This window comes from Chlamydotis macqueenii, chromosome 11 (genome assembly GCF_036417535.1).
Source record: "Chlamydotis macqueenii isolate bChlMac1 chromosome 11, bChlMac1.mat, whole genome shotgun sequence".
In the NCBI taxonomy this organism is placed as follows: Eukaryota; Metazoa; Chordata; class Aves; order Otidiformes; family Otididae; genus Chlamydotis; species Chlamydotis macqueenii.
Genome location: NC_141566.1, coordinates 14,322,383 through 14,346,795, shown reverse-complemented (window position 1 = coordinate 14,346,795; position 24,413 = coordinate 14,322,383). Strand labels below are relative to the sequence as shown.

Here is a 24,413-nt window from a genome sequence, read left to right as displayed (position 1 = left end):
CTGTAGCAAAGCAAAGGGGCTTCTGCCAAGGCTTGCCAGGCCAGCCGCTTTGCAGGGCTCTCCTCTGTCTTCAGATGACTTGAATGCTTGTGAATTGGCGGTGGGTTATTAGCCCTTGCTGGAGGCAGAGGCTGTGCCAACGTGCTGGTTCCTTCAGCACATAGCTCCTGTGATTACAGCTTGGCTCAGCCTTGCAGTGCTGCTGCTCTTCCCATCCAAGCCTCTCCTGGGAGCCAGAGGTTTCGGCAGGCACTTCTCCAGGGTAAGGTAGTGTCACTGGGGACTGGGGTTCATTTACCATGACCGTCTCGCCTGTGGCCAAATGGGCTGCAGGCTCTGGCCATCGAGGGAGAGGAATGAGTGCCAGCAGCCAGTGAGTCAGCGCGCTCCCTTGGTATTTGCTAGGCTTGGGTGGGGTTCCTCACAAATGCCAGTTCATTTCCAGAGAAACGTAAATCACTGCGTTTGTACAAGCTTCAGTTCTGCAGATCCCTGTTTAACAGCCAGGACAGAGTTTAGAGTTAATTAAAAAAAAAAAAAAAAAAAAGAAAAAGAGGACATGTGAAAGCAAACCCCAAATGTCTTTAATAATTAACCCAAGAGCAAAAACTTTCACTCTTCCTTCAGCTGATGACAAACACTGGGGAGCCGCCGTCCCTGGAAACTCGGGCCTCTTCTGCCTCCCCTCCCTTTGAAGCTCGGCTTCCTTCCCCTCGGCGGTGCGGCGACGTGACTGGGGACAGTGTGTTCATCGCGTGCTGGCTCTCTCGCTCTCCGTGGGGCTGTGCCCGGCTGCTTCTACAGCCCCCATGTCCTCCCTGCACAGCGGCTCCTCCGTGGCTGCTTAGGAGGGGGGCAAATGGGGTGACCATTTGCAGACTGGAGAGGAGGAGCGAGCCCTCCTTCCCCGTCCTGCCTGGCTCTGTACATCTCTGTGCGGGTGACTTGTGTGGGCCAGGGGACACAGGAACACTCTTTTGCTGGAGGAAGGGACCAAGCATTGTCCTGTGGGTATCCCACCACATCAATCAGCAAAGAAAAATTCCCAAAACCTTTCGGTTAAAATATCTGGACCTCCCTTATCTGCTCCCACAAAATGAGAGCATCTTTTTCTGCTCTCTTGTTGCTAATCCAAGTCCAGCTCATTTAAAAGTCTGAATACCCGATGGCTGGGGTCTTGTTTGCTGCATGTGCCACCCACGGCCCATTGCCTCCCTTGTGAGGCCTTGTTCCCCTCTGTTGTTTCTACCTTCCACGTTATGTTCCTTCTCTTGCAAGTCCAAAGAACAAAGCTGTCCTCCCCATGCACTCAGGTGCTCCTTCTTCTCCTAACAGCTCTGCAGTGCAGAGTTATTAATAAAAAATCACAACGTCACGTACAGCCCGCACAATCACATCTGTCAATGCCATCACCATGCGAGATTGTATGTTTTTGCCACCTTTTAGTGTCTTTTTGCTGCAGCATTTTTTTTTTAAAAAAAAAAAAAGAGGAAAGCTGAGAAATCTCTCCCTACATGCCAAGAAGTGAGCAGTGATTTCAGTTTGGGGTGTGGCAGTTTGATATTGTCATTTGTGTTTACTAAAAGCTGGTTTTTGCCAGTGTTCAGCTGCTAAAAATAAAAGATGCCTAATACTCTACAAGGATTTTTCTTATTGAAGGCGTCAAACTGGTAGCGGCATATCCGCTGTTTGTGTAAAATGTTGTTTTTCACAGCCTGTGTCTCTGCTTACCTCTCGGTAACACATGTAAGGTCCACTGTGACCATTAAAAGCAACTTCTGCCTGAGTGAGGTTGGTGTTGCAGACTTATTGTCAGCATTTCCCATAGTTAGCACAGTCAGTAGGGGAGCGCAGGAGTGCAGTGCAGGACCCGCTCACAGCAAGTGCTGGGTTTTGCTGCTGCAAAGGTGAGTGATGGGCAGAGCGACGGCGGAAACGGCATATTGAGGAATTTAGGACAAAACGTCCTGAAGAAAATTTTACAGCAAGAAAATGCAACACAACAGCAGGTTAGAGACCAGGGCAGGACTTCACAGTAGGGGTAAGGGTGGATCTTCTCCACACACTTTCTTTCCATGTTTTCCTTGGGGCTTGCAGCAGCAGGGATGGGAGCTCTAATGAGTTACCTCCCTGGTGCTCCCCGTAGCAGTGTTTGGCTCACTCTTGCAGCCTTTAACAGCAAGAAAAGGATTTAGCTTGTGGCTTTCTTAGTACCTCAGAGGATTCACAGTACCACAAGAATGTGGGGCACGAGAAGGGGTCACAGCATCATCCTGAAGCACAGGTCCCTCCAGCATGGGAGGAGTGCTGGGTCTCATGGCCCTGTAAGGTGATCTGCAAGTGGGTGTGAAGGTGACACTGGTCCAGAGAACAACTGCAGCTTTCATTAGCACTCTTGGCCCAAACACTTCTGAAATAGTCTCTTCCTATATGTATATACGTTGCCATCTGAGCGCAGCTCTGCAGCCCTGCTCCTGCCCCACATGCGGATTTGTTCACATTTTGCATCCGTGAGCTGCCTGTGGGCACGTTAGCAGGGCTTTGCAGAGGGCAAGTGAGGCCATTGCCACAGCTGGCCCCGAGGACATGACAGAGACAGGCGAGAGTCAGTGACAGCCCGCATTTCAGGGAGCGCGGGAGCCTGGCTGCTGGCACGGGACATGCAGTGGGTACTCTTCCATGCTGCAGCCACCACTCTTGAAAATGGGACCCAAATGGGTTAGCTGGGAGCAAGCCAAAGATGGAATGAGAGTGTGACTGTTGTGTTCGTGAGAAGAGTAACAGCAGCTGCAGAGGTGCTGTAGGCAAAACAGCTGCCAGGAGGGTTTGGTGGAGCCAGGAGGACAGGGTGATGGAGCGAGGGCTGCAATGATGCTGGCGACTCCGTCCAGTCCTTCTTGTTCACTGGTATGTGAGGCTACCTGGGAATCTCATCCTGAAGGGGTTAAAAACCTCATGGACCTTGGAGGAGAAGGGAAAATCTTGTGTGGGGTAAGCAAGAGGTAGGAGATTACTTCCAACTGTGAAAATCTGTGACTGCCTTGTGCTGGTTTGTGTGAGTGGTCATTTACTTCCCAGCTGGAGAGCTGCATGGTGTGTGCAGTGGGAGGAAATCCCACTCTGTGCTGGAATTGCTCTCTCTAAGGCCCAGACAGCCATGCCTGCCCAGTGCCACCAGTTCTGCGCTCCCACCTGTGTGTGCTTGGCAGCCATATGCAGTGCAGAGTAGCAGGAATATTTCTTCCTCCATCATTACAACTACCTTACACCACGTGCTACTTTCTGCTGTTTTATTTAGCAGTAAAGAGCAAAAGGTCGCTTGCTCACTGCAGCCTAGTGCTGTGAGTGTGCCATGGTGCATAATGCAGGAAGGACATTGCATCTACCTGCTCCTTCCGCTATCCATGGGCTGTTCACAAAACCACCCCAATATCCCTTCTTGCCAGACACCTGCCAAAGACAGAGAGTTCTCCTGCTTTGTAATTCCTGCCCAGGAGACCTGGGATGCAGATGAGCTGTAAACTGAGGGGCTCCAGTTCAGTCCCCTTTGGCTTCCTCTCTTTCTCTGGGGAAGCCCCAAGCACAGAGATCTGGGATGTTCCTGTTTCTTCTCCCTGTTGCAGGATTTAAGGTTCACTCAAGTTGGTCCTCTACGCATTCAGAGCTGAGTGCACAACCCAGCTGAACATCCAGCCTCTAATACCGGCCCTCAAAAACCACCAGCTAAGCAACCTGCTGAAGTGCTGCCGTTTTGCGCAAACCCCAGCCCAAGTTACCCAAGCAAGGGCATGGCCAGGCTGCTGCAAATGGATGCTGCAAGCAGATCACACGCTTCGACAGCATGCAGCCAGCTGGAGATGTAAAGCACCTATATGGCCACCCTGAAGAGAGGAGCCTGCCCCACACCAAATATGGGACACAGCATGAATCAAAATGAGGAACACCAGAAAATAATAGACTTCACATGAAGAAGAGCAATAATTTGCAGCTGTAAATCACCTTTCATCTACAGATCACAGAGGCATCTCAAGCAATAATTAACGCAGCCTTGCAGCATCCCTGCCCCATAACTAGCAGCAGGGAAATGGTTATTCCATCAGCTGGCACATGGCCACGTGTCCTTGCAGGCACCTGCAAGAGAGAACTGGCTCACAAGGTTGGTCCTGTTCCACTTCTCACGGCTGCACTGGAGGTGCCCGGTACCTGTGCCAAGGTGCTGGTGTGCATCCCGAGCGTGTGCAGGTTTGGTGTCTGCTTCCACAGCAGGCTGGTGAAGATGGGCCAGGGAAGAGAGTGGGAGCAGAACCCATTCTGGGTTCAATCTATCAATGCCTTTGATGTTTTCTAGGTGGAAATCACTATTTAGCAAGAAGAAAAGTTCAGTGAGAAAAGTAAAGCCCTCCAGCAGCAAGGAGCTTTAGCAGGGTTGTAAATGAAGTATGTGTTGGAGTTTAGCCCTGCTCAGGACCAAGCTACGCAGTCTCTTGCTCACTGCCCCCACCCTCCAGTGGGAGAGGAAGAGAATTAGTAAAGAAAAGAAGGCAAAACTCATGGGTTGAGATGGAAGAAAAAAAAAAAAGAGAGAGTAAAAGAACAAAACAAAACAGAGATTGAAAACAACTACAGTACAGTAGCTCACAGAAAATCCCAATGCCCCATTTCCTCCCAAGTAGCAGGAGGCTCCCCTCAGCACCCTCCTCACTGACACACTGAGCATGGTGTCACATGGGATGGAACAGCCCTTTGCCCAATTTGGGTAAACTTACCCCAGCTCTTGGCTAATTAGTAAGCTATCCCAGCTGTGTCCTCCAGCCATAGGGGCCACCAGCTCCAGTTCTCCTCCCAGCTTAGGTGCAAATTAACTCTGTCCTAGTTCTGGCTAGGGGCTGGGCAAGGACAGTCCCAATCTCCTAAATTTTTCATAAATTTCTGCATGTATGCATATATATATATATATATATAAAGATATAGTTGCAAAATACGTTCAAAAAAGCTAGAGATCTTTAACCTTAATAGTTATCTCTGTAAAGCTGGAGACACACCCAAAGAATTTGTTAACCAGGGCATGGAGCAGAGAAGAGAGGTTCACAAGGATCTGTAGGTGGGATTATTCGTATTCCTCGTGCGGTGCATGGAAGCCTGGACAGTCCCAGCCTCAGTCCCCTGCTTCCCTGAGTTGAGGCATCTTTCCTAGAGAAAATGAAATACGCTTTTCTGGGGAAGAATTTAAGGCTGAGAGAGATATAAGAAGTGGCATAATTGGGAAATTTCCCAGTTAGCTGTAAGTGTACCAGACTCATCTTCCCTCCCCTTTAGCTGGGTATCTACAGCACGCAGCCTGCCGCACGCCAGCACCTGAAGGATGTAACAGGAGACTCTGGGCTACAAAACTTGTATATTTTGAGTTTTCAGTGAGCAAAATGAAGCAGAAGTTGCTGGGTTGCATGTGGGAATTGAAATATAAGACTGTGAAATATGGGTGAGGGAAATCAGGCTGGGTAGTCTCTCTCTGCTTTCAAAAAGCCTACAAACATTGTTGAAATACTGCGTGTGAAAATAGCTCTGCAAGGTGCTGGGCGACTGTGAAAGCCAGCCCCTGGCATCATGCAGCTCCCAGCACCGCTTTACTGGCGCACCAGGAGCTTTGCTGTACAAAGAAAGCACAACTGGAGTCTGCCGCTTTGTGTTCCAAAGCAGGTAAATTAAAGATTAGAGAGACTGTAATTTGCTTAGGCCATGGAGAGTATCGGGGCAGGGGTGAGACTCGTGAGCCCTTGCTGACAGTCCCTTGCTCCGACTTCTGCGTGATGTGGGATTAGTTTCCTTTGTTAAAAATAACCTTGTTTATAACCTCTGTTTCATGATTCAGCTTTTCTGCAGTCAACAACCGATCACCATCGAAGCAAGGTAGCATCAGATTTCAGGAGGAAGATGCAATAGGTTGTTGCAGCTCAGGGATGCTCCTTGCAAAGGGCAGTTCGATTGAGGAAATGAGGGTTACTTTGTCAAAGGGCTGCTCTTGTTGGAGCGTTTTCCTCTCTGAGATCGCTGTGCCAAATCCTAAACTGCCTGGAGCTTCTATTGTGCAGATCCCCACCCATGGCTTCTGCCCTGACAGAAACACTGGTGTCTCATCACTGTGAATATGGCCCTGTGCGGGCCCAAAGGTACAGGCAAACATGGTTTTCCTGGTTCCTCTCCTCCTTCTTGCCCCTAGGTCAGAGCATCAGACATGCGTTGCTCTACGTATGGCGACCCGGAGCCCTACCAGTGGCACAGCTACTGGTTTTACATCTAAAGCGAGACTCATTGCCAAGAAAAACCTCCTGGCAAGTCCCACATGCCCTCTTTTATTGCTCACACTGCAGTGTGATGCAAGTGTCTCACGAGCAGTACAGCTCTCCTGGCTTTTAAGGACCGTGTTCCCAGGGTTTGCTTGCTCCTGTGTTATCGTGCCTGCAAAAATCAGGCTATGCAGCTGCAATTCTCATCCCATTTAGCAGACCAGGAAGCAGAGGCACAAAATGGCCAGGACTAGCATTTTCCAAAAGCATCTGGTGATTTTTGGCTAGCTCTGAATTAGGTTGCCACTTTCAGGTGGGTCAGTAACTGTGGGCCCAAGTGGCATGTCCATGGCCGCACAGATAATCAGTAGCAGAGACCTAAACAGCAGCCAAACCCCCGAGACACAATCCTGTGATGCAAATTTGAGCTTGTCTTTCCTTTTTTAGGAGCTAATCCTTTGTCCTTGCAGCAAGAGGAATTTTCCATAAATGTGATTTTTTTTTTTTACAGATCATTGTGTGTTTAATGTTTAACAGTGGGATCATTACAGTTTTATTAGCAGTATGTAATGCTTTTTCATCTTCAACCGACTTTGCAAACATTAACTAATTGATCTCAGCTATGAATCAGCGGCGGTAACTAGGAAGAGAGGCAAAGTGATCTGCTCCTGGCGACTGGGGAGGCGGTTGTCAGAGCAGGGTGCAGAAACCAGGGCTCTCGCTTTGCTGCTCAGACCACAAGCACCAGTGGTTTTATTACAGTCATTTCCATTCGTGCTGCTGTCAGGGAGGGCCACTCTGTGTGCAATAAATGACCCTCGGCCGCTTCTTTCTGCTTCTGATTGAGCTCACGCTTGACAAAATGTAGCGAATGTCACTGAACCCCATAAAAACCTGATCTTTAAAAGAAATACACGATTGACTTTGTTTTCTTCAGCGATCTGGTAGTTGCTGATTGTTTTCAGCTTACCCTAACAAAATGTGTAATTAAAATATCTCTATTTGCGGGAATTAGATGCTAAAGTCAGAAATGAGTGGGGTTGCTTGCAGCTGAACGCTGTGAGGTTTTTAAGGGCCACATTGGCGAAGACTGACTTGAAGCCTCCTGAAGACGGCTGCCAGGAAATTAGCTCCTCGTTTGCAGTATGCAGAACATGTACGACGGCTTTATGATTTACTCCCTCATCTGCTTCACATTGCGCCTGTTTTCCCTCACGACTGTCCTGGCGTACACAATTTTCTGTTGCAAAACAGGAGCGAAAATGAGCACTGCAGTGTGGAAGAGCTGTGCCACTACCCAGGTAAGGGTGGCCAAGCCTGGCAGGGACATGACCCCTTCTGTGGGGAGGGGGAGTGACAATAGTTTTGGGGACCGAGGGGACCCAGCGGGGGGTTATGATGGTGGCTTTGAGGACAGATAAGGTGTGATTGGGGGGATGTGGTGGTTGTTTTGGGGACAGAGAGGATACAAATCTTCAGCGAGGGGATGCAATGATGACTTTGGAGATATAGGTAGGTGCAGGGGGGGATGTGATGGTGGCTTTGGAGACAGCGAGGACACAGTGGGGAAGTGTGATGGTGGCTTTGGGGACAGAGGGGACACAGCGGGGAGGTGGGATGGTGGCTTTGGGGACAGAAAGGACACGGCGTAGAGGTGGGATGGTGGCTTTGGGGACAGTGGGGAGGTGTGATGGTGGCTTTGGGGATGGTGGGGATGCAGCCCCTCAGCAGGTGGCGGTGGTGGTGGATTTGGGGACGGGGGGGACGCGGTGAGGGGGTGCAGCGGCGGCCTTGGCGTCCTGCGACCGGAAAGAGGTGCGGGTGCCGGGCCCGGCTCTCCTCCGGTGCGCCGGCCGGTGCCCGAGTCACGCCGGCGCGGGCGGCAGCTGGGAGACAAAGCTGTCCGGGAGCCCGGAGGGGCAATAACGACCAGGAGCCCCTCCCGCGGGGCCCGGCAGCGCCGCTGCACGGGTGGGCCGCCGCTCTCCCCGCACCGGCGGCGGGTGTGCGGGGCCCGGCGGAGTCCGGGTCGGGCCGGGCCTGCTCGGCGCGGCCGGCCGGTTGCCATGGCAGCAGCCAGGCGGCGCGCGCGGCCGGCGGGGCGCGGCGCGGCCCCGGAGTGTACCATGTGCGCCCGGCGGCGGGAGGCGGCGCAGGGGCCACGACGGCGGCGGCTGCTGCTGCTACCCTGCTAGCTCCGCCGCGGCGGGCCCGGCGACCAGGAGCTGCTGCGTCAATGTAACGGCGGCGGCGGGGCGGAGGGCTGGGCGGGGGTGGGGGGCGCCGCTGAGTGGCATTTCCACGCCGCGCGTGACAGCCCGCCGCGGGGAAGGGGGGGGGCGGAGGGCGGGCGGCGGGCAGGAGGTGTTAAAATGGCGGCGCGCAGCCGGCCCCCGCGCTAAACCGGCCCCCGTGGCTCGCCCCGTGCCGCCGCGCGTGGCACGGTGCGGCCGCCCGCTGCCTGCTTGCGCCGCCGCTGAGGTAAGGCCGGGCCCGGCCGCGGGGGGCCGGCTGCCCCCGCCGAGCCGCGGGGCGCCCGGGGACGGGCCTGGCGCCGTCCGGGGATGGGACGCGGCGGGGGGGGGACCATGTCTATGGCGGCGGGGGCTCGGCGGCCGCTGGCTGTTGTCCCGGGAGCGGCAGCGGGCCGGCCCGGGGATGCCAGCGCGGCTCCACGGCGGCCCATCGCCCCTTTGTCTGCCGGCGGCGGGAGCGGCTCCGGGGGGTGGCCGGCGCGTCGCGGTGTATTGCTAGGGTGTCGTTATGTTCTTAAAAAACAAAAAAAAACCAAACCAAAACAAAAAACCAAACCCCGCACCAAAACTAATTTTTGCAACCGAAAGTGTTCCAGGCGCTGTCTTACTCGTGCACGCCCCGTAGCGTAGCGAAATGCCTGCTCCGAGCAGGGTGGAAGTCGAGTTTTACTTTTGAAAAAGCAGCACAAACTATCTGGAGGACTCTCCTACCGCTACGGCGATGAGAGAGGGGTCTGAGGGGAGGGGGGATTTTTTTTTTCCTTTTCTTTTTTTTTTTTTTTTTTTTTTTTTTTTTGACTCTTATGAAGACATGCGCATTTGTTCGTTCTTGCCACCGCACTGGAGTCTGCCTAGAAACAAAGAACACAGCCTGGCGAAGTTGATGCTGGCTCTGAAAGTGTCTGGCTTTTTTTTTTTTTTTTTTTTTTTTTTTCTTCTCATTTACTTATGCCGTAGTTAAAAGCCTCGAGATATTTCCTTGAACTATTTCCATGTGCCTGCTGATGGAAACTCCCCTCCCTCCCACTCTCGGCCCCTCGACCCTGCCAGGCCAGGTCTACGCATTTCTAAAAGTGCAGCCATGATAGATACAGCAACTTCTGTGTTCACCCAGCCCCATGGTATGACAGTTCGCGGGAGGTGTGCCTTCCAACGGGGAGCCACCCCCTTGCTGAATCATCGTGGAGCGATGGCCGGACAGCTCGTCCGCTCAGGGAACAAAATATTCCCCTGTAGAGCATGAGGCGGTGGCGAGGCGAGACGCAAGTAAAAGACCTGTTAGCATTCGTCTCAGGCGCGGGCAAACGGTTGCAGGGAGAAAACCTTTCCCTTTCACGGCAGCGGGAGCCGCGGATGTGCTTTTGAGCTGAAAGGCAAGACGTGTGCTGCTGTAAGGAATGTCCCCTGCCTTTTGAGGTAGTGGAACTCCGAGGGCCTGATCCTGCAGCTTTTGCTTCTCTGAAAACTCGTTTCTTGCATGGATAGGCTACGTGCGACGTCAACACCTGGCGCGGGGAGCGATGTGCAAATTCCTGGTATTGTGCAGTGGTGGTTATTAGTGGTAATCCTGTAACACGTTTGCACAGACAAGTGTGTGAGCAGTAGTGTCGTGTCTGTGCTATTTGCCTAAAACTAGTTGTTCTGTGCTGGTGGAAGTCATTGCATTCATTACTGTAAGGAAATAATGATTTTGCCTTTGGGGGAGCTTTGTCAGATGCTGAAGTGTTGCTAGGTAGCCCTGCCTTTATTCAAAGGATGCCGAAAAGTACAAGAGTGAGAGGTGGGATGAGCAATTTTGAGCTGGGGTGTATCAGGCAGGAGTAAATTGCAACAGTTGTTGGACATGTAACGTGATCCTGTAATTAGAGCGAGGTAATAGCCTCTACCATGTTAAAACTATCCAGTGTCTGAGTTGGAGCAGTCTGAATTAAGCTAGTTCTTCTGGGATTATGCAGAAGCAGAAGTAATGCAGTTAGAGTTTAAGTTTCCGTACAGGGGCTTCCATGGGGTTGCAGAGATGTTTTCCCCCTGTGGGTCCTCCTTGTGGGTATTTTGCTTTTAAGGTAGTATGTGCAGGCTGCACATACTACAGGTGCTGCTCTTTAGCTTGGAGAAATGCCTTAGGTGGCACAGTCCTGCTCCCTTGAGCTTTATTTACAAATGAAGGTCCAAATCATGCATCTCAGACCTGGTGAGGGGGGATAGACAGACTCCTGAAGAAAGGACTTAGTGGTTCATCTATGTGCAGAACTAAAGGATTTAAAGGACTCTGTTAGTTTGGTCTTAAGACTTCCCTGCCCCCACTGCTCCCTACACCCTTTGGTGAGATGTGTGTTACCAAGTGGTCTAGTGGAGAGCCCACAGGCTGTGGTCTTTGCAGCGCTCCTGCCAGTGGGACAGGATCCTCATGGGGCTCTCAAGCTGCTCTGGTTTGCTGTAGGGTTGTACTAGTGCGGAGCTGTGGCGGTACAGCCGTGCACAGGCAAGCCTGGGAGGCTATGCAGAGTTACAATGTGTGGGCACCAGCCCTTCTCACGGATGCTAATTTCCCTTGGTGTGTATATATATAGACATGGTACATATTTAAATAAAGTAATTTTGAAGTAGTGATGGCCCAGAAAAGTTTGAGAGCTATTTCAGCATTTGAGTGTTTCTCTTTGAAAGACAATGGACTATGCAGAAGCTTCAAGGTATTATGGGATGTGCCTACAGCAGGAGTAGGTGCAGTCTGCTCTCGGGCACAGTCAGCCTTCCCAGAAGTGGCTGGGTTTTATGTATGCACCAGGTTCAGCGCGTATACAGCTGCATAGCAGGTCTGGTGTTGTCTTCCAGGTGGTTTGGGACATACCGGTGTAGATCTGAAGCAGACCTGGTGGTCAGTGAGGAAATTAGCCCCTCGATGCTGTGATTTCTGTCCCATTCAGCCTCCTGCAGCATCTGTCCAGATCAGGAGAAGTCAGGGTGCCACATCCTTCCCACTCCTGTGGGGCAGTCAAGGGTCCCCATGGAGAATGAGGGAGTGGATCTGGGCTGCCATTCCTCCCTCCTGGTGCTGGTCTATGTGCTGCACAGGGCTTACTGATGAGCAGGGGTGATGGGCAGTTGTCTAGCTGGGGTGTTTTGTCCACGTAGGGGACTTTCAAATGTTTTTCATGCCCGGTTCCAGTTCATGAGCAATGGTGGCCTCCTCTGCCTCCTCCTTCTCTGTTGGAGAAAGGCTGGCATGAGGCTTAAGTGTTATTCTTAGATTTTAACAGATGTAGAAGTTTTGTCCTGGGCTTGCCCACTCTTAGCAACGTGAATACGTGGACCTTTGAGTTTTGCACTTGTGCTACCAGCAGAAGTGAGGTTTTGAGAAGCTGTTCTGCGTGTTTAAGGGAATCTCAAAGTGGGACTTAAAAACTTGTGTCTGCAAAGGGGAGGTTGTTGGCTTTCTTACCTTTTGCAATATAGCTTGCAGATCAGTTTTGAAGCTGGTGCTGTTGTGGAAAAAGTGGTCCTGCTTCCAGCCCTTTGCTCTACTCTCTTCACCATCCTTGTGGATTAAGAATAACCTTGCAGAATAACAAGAAAGCAAGCGATGCTCATTTTAGCAATCACTGCTTCCTTGGTTCGCTTCTCCATGTGGCCACGGAAATAGTTGTGTTGGCTCGAGGACCTGGGGTGCACATGCAGGACAGGATGAGGCTGGACTGCTGCTTCTGTTAGTACTGGCTTATGCCGAGTTAAACTGACAGCAAAACTGCATTGCTAGTGTCTTGCAAATATATCTCTCTTCATGCACAAGTCAAACTGTGGCTTTCATAGTCACCAGTGCCTGCAGCTTAGTCAGAAGCCTGAAAGCAAATGAATATTTTCTTTGTGGCTAATGCAGGCACAGGTGATGAATGATGAATCTTGCAGTCAGGACTTGGTGGCTGATGCCTGCAGCTGGACACTCCTGCCGTACTGGTGGTGAGAGCTTGGCTTTGGTGGTGGAGCAAACCATTGCGTGACTCAGACGTGTTGGGAAAGAGTAAGCAGCCTTCATAGCAGCAGGCTTTTCTGACCATGAACTTACTAGAAGTCACGTGTGGAAACTACAATGAGTACTAGAAACATGAGGCTGCTCACTGAGAGGGAGGCTGCGCACTGAAAAGCGGAGTTTGCTTAGATCTTGGTTTCCAAAGGTAGTTGTAGGAGCTGTGGCTCTCTTACTGTGCTCTGAAAACAGAGTGTAAGCGTCCATCCAAAGAAGAACTGCCACTGCAGACAGGCATGGCACCCCACATTTGGGTTACCCAGGTCCAGCCTTCAACCACCCAGCAGAAAAAATGTGAGAAAAATCTTTTGCAACATGACAGAAACACTTAGTTGGGGAGTTGGAACCAGAGGGGGAGAAGATGTCTTTATTCACCAGTGTGTGTTTGCTCTTACAATCCCTTAAAAGCTCTGAAGCTCAAGCTTGCCATATGTAATATTTCAGTGAGAAGTTTCAATTCAGTGTGGATGAGTCAGTGCAGGAGTTGTTCCCTTTTAGGTGATGGGGAACCAGTTACTCATCTGTAAGGCACTGGTTTGTTTGTTACACTGTTTTGTGAGTTTCTTTTTAATCAGTTTATTCTGGACAGCTCATACATCCTTCTCTAGGACAATGCTCAGGTCCTAATTTGTCACATGGTTTAAGCACAGGCTTGTTTCTCTTGCTGAAGCACAGTCTTTAAGCCAGAGCATTTGTAATAACAAGACATTTTGTAATTCCCTCTTCACCTTTAATGCAGCATCACAGATACTCCAGACTTTTACGTGTGTCTGCTCCAGAACTGGAGTTCCTCCTTGTGCTTCCTAAATATAGAAGCAGTATAAATGGATCCTTTTAGTTTCTTTTCTGTATGTTCCTGTGTGTGTGCAAATTGTTGCTCCTGGATAGATGATTTGCCAGAATTTGTGCTTGTGATGCTTTTGCAGTTGGGCATCTCTTGCCTGCTAAGCTGTGGCAGCGCGTGTTGTTCTTTTAAAAGGTGTGTATCCTCCCCTTTTTCCATGCCTTCTTCCAGGAAGGATTGTCTACGCAGAGTGATGTTATCTTCCTCCATTTTAAATGGTGTCAGCAGATATTTATTTTTTCCCCTTCTCCTGTCCCGATGCTAAGTACCCACCATGGGAATGAGTCGTCTCCTATTACTCACGTGGAGCAAATCCGTGGCTTGGCCTCCAAATTATATGGCCCTGCTAAGCAAGGGTGAGGTCCTTTGGAGCTCAAGTTAAGGTGCCAAGATTTATTTGCCTGCTTTTTTTCTTTTTTTTTTTTTTTTTTTTTTGTAAAAGCATGTAGGCCAATAGCAAGCTGAAAAACCAGTGGCCTTTTGGAGCTGGGTATTTTATGTCTGAGGGCTTCTGAATGCATAAAATCAGAGAGAATGTGTCTGTGTAATCCGATCTGCTCTTGAAAGCCTTGCGGAGGGCTGCATGCTGCAGACATAAGCTGTGTCAATAAGAACTCTATTCACCCTCAGAAAACAGCCTCGTGATCGAGTTTGACTGGCAGGCTTCCTAAGGGAGGGCCTTTTTTTTGAGAAAGAGCTCTGATTTTTTGGTGGCACTTCTGACTGCCTTTTGGACTCATGCTTATTGTTCTTTCCTTAGCGTGATAAACTTGGGTCTTTTTGCTGGGAGGTTGCTGAGGCAGAGGGAGTGCGGGGAGAATTTCCTTCCTTGCAATGCATCCCCTCCACCAACGCATCATTTAGGAGCGTGAAGGTGATGAATTTAAAGAATACGAGGCAGGACTGGAGGTCACTGTGTGGGGGAGACCATACTTATGGGCTCATGCCGGGTACTTTCTTGCAAAACAGTGGCATGAAATACCTATCCTTTTAGAAGTCTTGGATGATAATGCACAAGATGTGTGAGTTTGCACATTTATGTGCTTTTTTCCCTCGATTCTGCGAGTGTCTGTATTGGCCAGAAGTGTTGCTGGGTGAAATTCTGCTTTCGGTAATGCTGGTATAAATCTGCTCTGAAGGCAATGTTATACTAAGGGCTGTAATTTGCTGGTTGGTATTTAAAAAAAAAAAAAATTCACATGATTCAGAAATCTTACTCTGCTTTATGAAGTATTCTACACCTGGCATGTAATCTTTTAAAAATCTTGCATGAAAAAAAAAAATCTGCTTGAGCTAGTAAGAATGTTGCTTACAGAATTTTCTGAAAGCAGAGTTTTAATCAAAATATCAGGTTCTGAGCTGCTGTTTAGTGTAGAGCATTTGTGTAAATGGCATTGTCTGTTGCATTACATGTGTGATATTCAGTGTTTGCTCTGCTAAGGTCTTAAAGCCATTCTCTTTAGCACTGAGCTACCAGTTTTAACAAAAGAGATGTCGGACTGTCAATTTTGTGTGGGTTTTTTTTTTTTTCTTGCAGGCCCCTTGGTCTATCTGTCACTTTCTTTTTTAAAGCTCCAGCTCCTTACTCAAGTGATGATTTGAAAATTAGATCATCTGTATTTCTTTCTGGATTATTCCTGTTAACTGCAAATGAAAGCTTGAAAATATAATTAGGATGTAATATGCACAAGCTCAAAAAAAACCCCACAAACCTGACAAAAGTCAAAGTAATGCAAAGCTATTATTTAAAAGAAATGCAATTATGTTTTGAGCCAATTGAGGCTTGACTTAATTTCTCAGGGGTTTTTTTTGGTGATGATGCAGTAAAACCAAAATTAACTCCTGAAATATGACTGTCCTGAGTCAGGAATTTGGCTGGTGAAAAATCAAGAGAGCCACCAAAAGAAGGGGAATCCCCTCACAGGGGAGCCTGGCCCTGTGCAGTTTGCAAATGGGTGCAGCATTTGGAGTTATTCCTGCAGTCTCAGTTTTCCTGGCTCTCCCCAGCTAATTCCTCTTTGATAAAGGCTTGATCTTGCTTGTGAGAGCTTTAATAACAAACTCTGACTGGTTTAGGTGGGATTGGTCCCCAGGCAAACAATTTGCTGACCTGGGCAGCCATGGCTGGGGTGATCATGGTCAGGAAATGCTGGTATCTCTGCTGCTGCTCCTGCTCGTAACACAGGGAGGCTGCAGCTGGGTAATTTGGTTTTACTTCCTGTTCCCAATCTGTTTGGGTCAAAAGTAGCGGTGTTCTTCCATATTAAGATGTTTGGCTGCGTTCTGCAAGGCAGCAATAAATTTCACACTGCGCACAACGTGTTTTTTATGTTTCAGAGACTCTTTATTGCTGCTTTTGACTTTTAATTTGGATGGTGAAACCTTTATTAGTACCTTTCTTGTTGCATAGACCTGCTTTTCAAGGAAAACAGAAGGCTGCTTCCCCTTCCCCCCCTTCCCCCCCTTCCCCCCCTTCCCCCCCTTCCCCCCCTTCCCCCCCTTCCCCCCCTTCCCCCCCTTCCCCCCCTTCCCCCCCCCTTCTTTCTGTTTTGGAAAGAGCCTTTGAAATAGCTTGCAGGTAGCTGAGCAGAGGGAGGGAGCTGGAAGGTCTGACTGCTATGCCTGGCTCCTTGGCAGGCTCATGGGGAAATGAGGATGCCTCAGCCTGCTTTTGTGCTCCCTGGTCATGATAATGCTGCTGGAGTTAATCGGGATGCTGGGACTTTATTCATTAATGTTTGTGAAGCATTTGGTGACCTTTTGGTGAAAAGTCCTGGGACTGCAGGCGGTGGTGCTGTGCAGGGCTGTGATGCTGGGACAGATGCCTGTGGGTTGATAGCCTGGTTATTAAAGGCTGGAATGGTGAGCTGCCAAACGTCCCTGGCCTGCTGATGGGGAATCCTGTCCTGTAAAGGAAAACCAGCTTCTGCAACAGAACACTGCCTGCTCTGAGCCATGGCTGCCTGCTGGGCTGCTCCTGGGAGTTGTTCTGCAGAGCACTGCGTTAGTCCATAGCACACAAAGTGTTACCACAGGCCATAAGATACAAAACTGATAGAGAAGAGAGGGTTGAGTCCTTCACTGTCTGGACTAGGCAGCAAAAGGGCATGGGATTTCTCTCCTCAAAATCTGGTCAAAACTCTTCATTAGTGCTGTTCACTCTTCTTAATCAAGCTGCTCATTTGTAGGGTGTCCTACCCTGCCTGCAGCCAGCAAGCCAGGATGGATAGGTCTCTTTATAGCCATACCAGGTATCAATGGGATCCTTTTAAATACAGTCCTAACGGTCATGAGCAGTGCTGGCTCAGGGGCCTTGTGTTGCTTCTTCAGATGCATTTCAGTAAAGTTGTTTTTGAGGTACAAAAAAGAAACAGTAGTGTGGAGCCATCAGTAGGGTTACAGGTGATCTATCCTTCTTTCTCTGAAGCCTCCAGATGCTGGTGGTGTATCTGACCAAGCCAGAGCGCAGAATTATCTTGTGAAGTGCCTCCAAGCCCTCAGACAGACTGTCCAGGCTTTGACACTGGCATCTCCACCTTGCCTTTGCCCTTAACTTCTGGATCTGCAATTGAACGCCTCCATTCTAGGTCCTCAGCTTGTTCTTCAGACCAAGTCCACTGCACGTGAATTTGGTTTGACTAATTACTCAGTGGAATGCTCGGTGCAACAACCGTGGTGCCCTTGGTTGAGCATAGCCTTGGTGACGAACTAATGTGGGCTGTGCACCAAATGCTCAGGCGTGGTCAGGCTAATGCAGCAGCACCTTTCATGTGGTGCTTGAGGAAGCTATGCTACAGGTGATGTAAATGAGGCCAATCAGAATGGGCTGCTCTCCTGCCGGAGGAACAGCGAGCCCCTTCCCTTCTGCATGTCTGCAGAGAGGTGACATCTTCCTCACAGCTTCTGTATACAACCAGCTTCCTCCACCTTGCTTGGAAGTGCAGGTAGGTTGTGTCCACTCCTCCCCTGCTGCTCTGTGCACTGCCTTGGACCAGTCTGTCCAGGGCAGCTGCCTTGGGTGGTTCTCACCCGGGAGTGACCTCTTTCACTATTAATTTCAGGGTCTCCAGAGCAGTTGGTTAAATAGCTGTGATCCATGTTTCTTGTGAGACTGAGGAGATGAGTAGGGCATGTGGAGTGGATTCTGCATGAGATTATATCAGCCTTGCTGAAGGGAGAGACCTGCTGGGTTGGGGACTTTCCAGCTCTGGTGCCTGTGTTTTACTATGATGCATTCAGTAGCTGATGCTTAGACACCAAGATTAGAATGAGGATGCTGCTGCCGAAAGGCAAATTCATTCCACGTCCCATGTGAGGTGGAAAGTTACCCTTTTGACAATATGCTGAGATCCATTCAGAAGGTACAGGAAAGTTTCTGATATGTCTAACAACAGTTTTATTTATTTTCTGTTCAGTGCCACCATCTTGTTCCTTTAGAGATACCAGAATTTGTAAATTCAGCCTGGCTGTAGAGTGTGTCCTAGATGCCCTTAGTTGGGTGATTACACCATTTTGCATGCTGGCTTGCATGAGCAACAATATCTCCCCCAGGTCTTTGAGCATCTCCACCTGCTCAGCCAACCTGGGGGATGCAGTATCTGGTGATTTCTGGATGGGAAGAGCGTTTGGTTGCACAGTGCTGTGGAGTTCATCCCTGTCATAGGGTCTGCACCCAGCTCGTCCCAGTCATAGGGTCTGCACCCAGTTCCTCCCATGTGTTTCTAATCTATATGACTTTCAGTGCACAGAAAGAGAGAAGCAAACTTGTGGTGAGCGTGGGTATTTGGGGAAGTTGTGGAAGCCTCTTGAGAGAGGGACATTGTTGAGGCAGAGCCATTGGCTGCTCAAGCCCTCAGGCTGTACAAAGTGCCCTTGGCCTCCATGGGTGCCATGAGGAGCTGAGCCTGCTGTTTCCTGCCCTTCAAATGGGTTTTGGCACTGAAAGGTGCACTCTCTTTCCTCCTTGCTGCTGTCCTCATTCCTCTGCCTTCTGCTCGGTCTCATGAGGGGTGCTTGGTCCTGGCCAAGGGAGAGGGCAGGAAGGAGGCCTGAGCCCCGTGGAGGGCAGAGCTGCATTGGCTGATGCAGCCTGTGCTTGGGTCAGCTGGAAATAGTGGTGAAATCGGAGCTGGAGGATGCCCAGACCTGCAGGAGAGTGTCTGCATGAATGGGCGGGGCTGAGCTGGTCAGCCGTGGCTGTTTGCAAGGTGTCATATGTTTTTTTTTTTTTAATTCAATAAAATGCTAACTATTATAGTTATGTACTGATTACTAAGAGTAGTGCGTAATACAGCCATTGTGTAAGGCTGTGAGCTAAGGCGGTGCTTTTCACCAGCAGTAACTCTCTTTTTGAAACAGAAGGACTGGACAGTTGAGATGGACTGATCCTGTGCTATGGTAGTTTACTGCAAACGACATTTCAAATAACTGCCTGCTGATTCCTGCTGTGTGTGCTTGGGGATGTGTTGGCTTGCCTTCCCCATGTGGGGACCAGGAGAACAATCGAGGAAGGCTGGAGTTCAGGGCTGCAGCCACAGCCCAGCCAAGCAGTCCAGATTTAGGGCTGACAGGCAGGAATTGGCAGTTTGTTTACTGGAGCCCCCTTTCTTCCAGTAAAATGTAGGTAGATGCAAATGTGTCTGAGAAGCTTTTGGGAGGAGCCTTCAGGATGTTCAGCAGCAAACGCGTGGCTGGTGATTTGCTTGACTGATGGCTTTCTTTTAAGCATCCTTAGATACTTGTTTGTCAGTAGAGTAGGGAGGGGGATCCTACGACTGAATTTGAACTTTTAAGTTTCAAAAGGAGTTTTTCCTCCTGAGTAGATCTGTGACTGACTTTGCTCCTGTTACTGTGCTCTGTCTTCAGTTTGCTGGTGCTGGCTTTAAAAACATTTAATTCCTAGAGGGGTAATGCAGAGCACTGTCTTCAGATTGAGTCTGAACATTTGTGAGGAGCAACCCGAATTTAAAATCGAATTTTGGTCACCAGTGACAGATACTTTTTGCTGGTCCCCTTTGCCTGCGATGTGCACTGATGCTGTGGCATGGCCTGGCCGGTGAGTGCTACCCGCTCCCTCTCTGTGACAGACCCCTGGGCTGAGCAGCACTCCTCCTTCTGCAGGATTAACACTGCTGGTGAGACTTTCCCCTTGTCTATTTATAGGCAAAAAAGCCATTAGGACTGCAGAACTTGTTTGTAGAGTTATGCTGCAATTACCTAAAAGAAAGAAAAAAAAGGCAGAGGGAGGAAGATAGGATGCTTGTTAAGTTGACACTACAAATGCTTGGTTTCTTTTTTTTAAGATGCCTAGTACAACAAAACTGCCAAGTAGAAGTCCATTATGGTGATTATAGTCCAAATATACATCTTTGTGATCGGCAGAAAGTGAAGCTGACTACAAATGGGAGTGATACTGAGAGGAAGGTAAAAAACTTAATATTCTGAATGATAGAAGAATGAATTTAAATTCAGTTAATGTCAGTAATCTTTGAATTATTAGCCATAATCTGCTTCTGAGAAGCATACAGCTTGACTTTTTTTTTTTTCCTTTTCTCCTCTCCATAGAACTGCATTAATAAGAGTAGAGTGTTTCTCCTGACCTCTGCCTTTAGACCATGAGCTCTCAAGAGGACAGATTGTTCTTCTGTATTTTTGGACAGCATCTGCAGGTAGTGAAAGCTGCCACAAATAAATAGCAGTGCTGGGAGCATGTTACTGCAGTCCCAGATCACTTAGCAAAGGTCTAATCCCGCGTGATGCTTACAGGAGGGTGGAGCTGGGGCTGCAGTCTTGTATCAGGTGTGTGGGTGTTTTTAGGATGGTCTTAAACCTGTACGTTCCCAAAGTTATTCTCAGCAGAGTGACCTCGGGAGGAAACCTGCTAGCTAAGAGAGCGAGAGGGGGTGCAGGCTGCTGTATTTCTGGATGTGTATTTTTCTAGAGGGTGTACCAGAAGGGAGCTACAAATGCAACAATATTGATGTACTTGATGCAGTAACATTAGCTGGATTGTTCGAGCCTTTACTGTGGGGAGTGAGCAGCAAGGCACAGCAGCAGCCTCCAACACCTTCAGGTGGGCGGTTATCACGATTGACTTTGTGCGTCTTCCTGTTCTGGGTGAGAGAGATGGTACACATAAGTTTGCTTCGGTTTCTGCAAGAATGTAACGTTGCTCATCCTGGAGATTCAGGCAACCGAAACAAGAGAGAGAGAGAATTAAAGCGTGAGATCTGCTTGCTCATGACCTGAATCCCCTAATCACAGCCTCGCATAAGTGAAGGTCTTAGGCTGGGTTGAGTAGAGGGCATCTCCACACAAGAAAATGTACATCTGCCCTCCACCTCCCAGAATTAGAGCTTACTCGTGATGAAATGTAGTTTTAAGGGCCTTAAACCTTGCCTTAAGCCAGACCCACTGTGTGTGACATCACTTTCCCTGCAGCAGGCACGTAGTAGGCGACTCAGTGAAGATAGGTGGGTGCTACCTGTGCTCCCCATCCCCAGGACACCTCCTTGGGGTGCCAGAAGCACATCCCGGTGAGTCCTTGCTTTCTGGAACTGGTTCTTAATTTGATGGATTTGGATTAGAGCTTTAGTTGTGTTTAATTTAGGCTTTGTGCTGCTACTTTCTGTTCTTTAATCTGGAAAGTAACATTGAGGCGGATCATGCAACAGTGTGGCTACTTTCACTACCCTGCAACTTGCTTTTGACTGCTGATGTTTTTCATATGGGTGCCCCACTAATGCCAAGCCAGTGGTAATCCTGTGCTTTCAGCTTTGTGTTGTGTTTATTCCAGGTTGTAAGATTGCAGCCAGGGATGTAAGGCTAGCTGCTAGGGGTTTTTTTGGCTTTTTTTTTTTTTTTCCAAGCAGATGGCTAAACTGAAAAATCAATCTTTTAAAAAAAAAAAGGAGAATTTATTCTACTTTGGGTGGCTTCAGTAAAAAAAAACTGGAAAAAATTGCCAACACATTCTTGGCATGGAGGTGCAGGGAAGAGCATTTTTTTTGGTGGAAAGATACATTATTTATTAGATGAGAAGTAGGGATATTTCAGCTGAGAGGTGAAGGAAAAAAAAGAGAAGGAAAAACATAAGGGGAAGAAGCCTAATGCTCTTTGCCTTTTGAAAATAAATGTTTCAGTTTTTCTTTTGAAGAAGTCTGGAAATTCAAGTTAGTTGCTGTAAAACTGAATAAATAATTGCTCTGAAAAGCACTGCCTAGCTTGCCCTCATAGCAGATAGAAAGGCAAATTAAAATATTTCATAAAAGGACTTTAAAAGCACCTTTGGCTCAACTCTGTGGTAGTATAAACTGAGGGAGTATCTCTGATTTTTCTGTTACCTGAGGATCTGGCTTTTATCTTGTTTTTAATCTCTTTTCCTCTCCCTCCCCTCCTCCTCCCATGATATGAAAGGTGCATCTGTGTGGAGGATTTCTTGCAGCACACATTCAAGGACTGTTTCAGAGCTCAGAATTTGATCCGGAGGCTCCTCCTAGCCTCGATGGAGTTTTGTTTTTAGAGCTGCTGTGAATGAGAAGGGTATTGGTTCAACATCGTGTCAGATGCAGATAATTGGGGTTTTGAACATCCCCCACAAACACGTAAACACCATGCAAATGCCTTTGAGAGCCAAGAAACACCTGTGTTTTTGCCTGAAGGTTGAATCCACAGCTAGCTGCCTTCTTGGAATAAGCTCATAACAGATTAGTTGCTAATATCTCATTCACAGGTTGATATTTCCACTGCTGCTGTTGATGTGTGACCAAGGGCAAGGTTTTTGGGTCACGAGGTGGAGTGCATGAACCAGATCCTGCTCAGTCTTGATACTCTGTTTATATTATGTGTTTGGGCAGGAAAGGACAAGCTGTTGTCCATCCACCTCCAGCCTGTGACTCGTGCGTGTTGGCCATATGGGGTGGGGACACCAAGGAATGGGCCAGGTGTGACATATTGGAAGAGCCATAAGCTAGCTCTTGCTTGGACTGTACTGTTACAGTAAGGGGCTGAGTTGTGCCTGGTGAGGTTCTGTTGCAGGGTCATGTGGTAGCTGGTTGAGGTCCTTTGTCTTCAGTTAGTGTCTTGTATTGACGTCTTGTGTTTCTGCTGAAGGATCATTAAATGCTGAAGGCCAGGTTGGATGGTGTGTAGAGCAACCTAATGGTGTCCCTCCCCAAGGTAGGGGGGTTGGAACTAGATTATTTTTAAGGTCCCTTGCAACCCAAACTCTTCTGTTCTATTCTAACCTTTAGATGAAGCTGGATGTATCAACATGGCTATGGTTTCAGTGCGAGGTGAGGCCCTCTTCTGAGGAAACTTTGGGGACTGTTGATCGAAAGGTTCATGTCCTGTTGAGTGAGCTCTAGAGTAGGGGTTTACCTTGCAGAACATAAAGCATGTTTCACATTTGCTTTTTGGCTCTTGAAAGTATGTGTGTTTTTGAAGAACATGTGGTTCTGAGGGAGCCTCCTGTCAATAACCATTAGTGTTTGTGCAGCATGATCAAAAGTGTCTCCTGGCTTTGCAGGCTGAAGGGGAGATGGAGTGTAGACAGGACCACATTGGAGTCCCTGTGTGTTTGCTGTGCCCTTAAGGTAAAGGATTAAGCTTGCAGAAGAGTAAGGAGGTCAGATCTAGACCAAGAAGTAGACTCTGGAATCCAGCCAAGAGTGTAAGTAAGGTTTTTCCTGTAGCAGCATCCTAGATGTGGCAGTTGTGTTGACTTAGCCGAAATGAAGCTGACAACTGTAGGTCAGGCCTGATTAAAAGGGAAGGAGGGTGGAGAATAGCTCCATGGAGTAAAGAGGATTTAAAGATAATAGTGAGGGGAGACGTGTGGCCCTTAGTTGCAGAATTTGGTTTGGCCTTGGGAATCTCACCCTGCTTGGGGAACCTGGTCCCTAAGTTTTTCATCAGCCCCTAGGGCACTGTGGCTGCTGTTCCCTTCTTCCCCAGTTCATGGACATCTTCTGACCGATCCCTTCCCCCCAACTCTGACTTTTTGGATAGAAGTCTGACTTAAGCTTTCTTTTTTGCTGTTCAAGGGAAGCCTTTGGCTTGCTGTAAAACCCTACCATGAAGACAACACCCACCCTTCACTTTGTTGTGTTAGAGGGTTAAGTGTCTGGATCTCTCGCTTGGTGCAGATGAAAGGTGCTGTATTGCTGAGCCATGCTGTGTTGCTGAGCATTATGTGCTGGAGGCTGCTTCAGAAAACATTTCTGTGCTCCTTTTGACTTCTGTTGCGTCTTCCTGCCCACCCTCAGTTGTGCTGGCAGCTGAGGATGTTGGAGATTCTCTTTGTTGAGGGAGCAGGAAAGAGGAATATGATGGCACTTAAGAAGCAATAACCCCTGTGCTTTAGTAGAGCAGCATATTTGTCCAAAACTGTGGTTCATAGTCAGTAGCTGCTGCTTAACTTACACATTGAGCATGTTGCTCGTGGATGTCCTTTGACACCGAGAATCCCTGTCATTCGGGATGTGTGACCTGAGGCACAGAAGCGTGAGGTGACACTGCAAAGAGTAGTATGAAGGAGCATGCCACTGCCAGCGCCAGAAATACTATTTATCCGTACTTCTTGCTTGAAGAACTTCAGGGGCTGATCTGCGGTTCTGGTTTTTCCATGACGATTCCTTTCAGTGGAAAAATGGCTCATTTGATTAGATGAAAACTTCTGTGGTAAAAATCTGAAAGGAAAAGGGTGCTTGGCTTCTCCCTGAAGCAGGAGGTTTAGTTTCTAAAATAAAAACTTCCTTGGAAAGATTTACTTTATGGGGAAAGTACTTGCTTCCCTACAGTCTGCTGAGCAGCCTTCAGCCATGAGGAAGTGGAGACATCACCCTCAGCTTCCTTGGACCACAACCAGACGCGGTGGTTTTCCAGGGTAGTAACTAGAGTTACGCCAGGGCTGCGCTTTGGCCCTCTAAATTTAAGGGATATATGAATCTATGAAAATTTAATTTTAAATCCTGCCAGGTGTGGCTTCCCTCCCTGTAGGACCTGCAGCC

General features: G+C 48.8%; 1 protein-coding gene across 1 annotated transcript in view; it reads left to right on the top strand.

Moving 5' to 3' along the window:
• The first annotated feature begins 8,749 nt into the window (after window positions 1-8,749).
• The window catches only part of MBNL3 (muscleblind like splicing regulator 3), a 98,393-nt gene continuing 82,729 nt past the window's right edge, over window positions 8,750-24,413 (top strand). The window contains exon 1 of the mRNA XM_086756406.1: window positions 8,750-8,765. The gene's annotated coding sequence lies outside the window, so the exon portion shown is untranslated. The remainder of the gene's footprint in view (window positions 8,766-24,413) is intronic.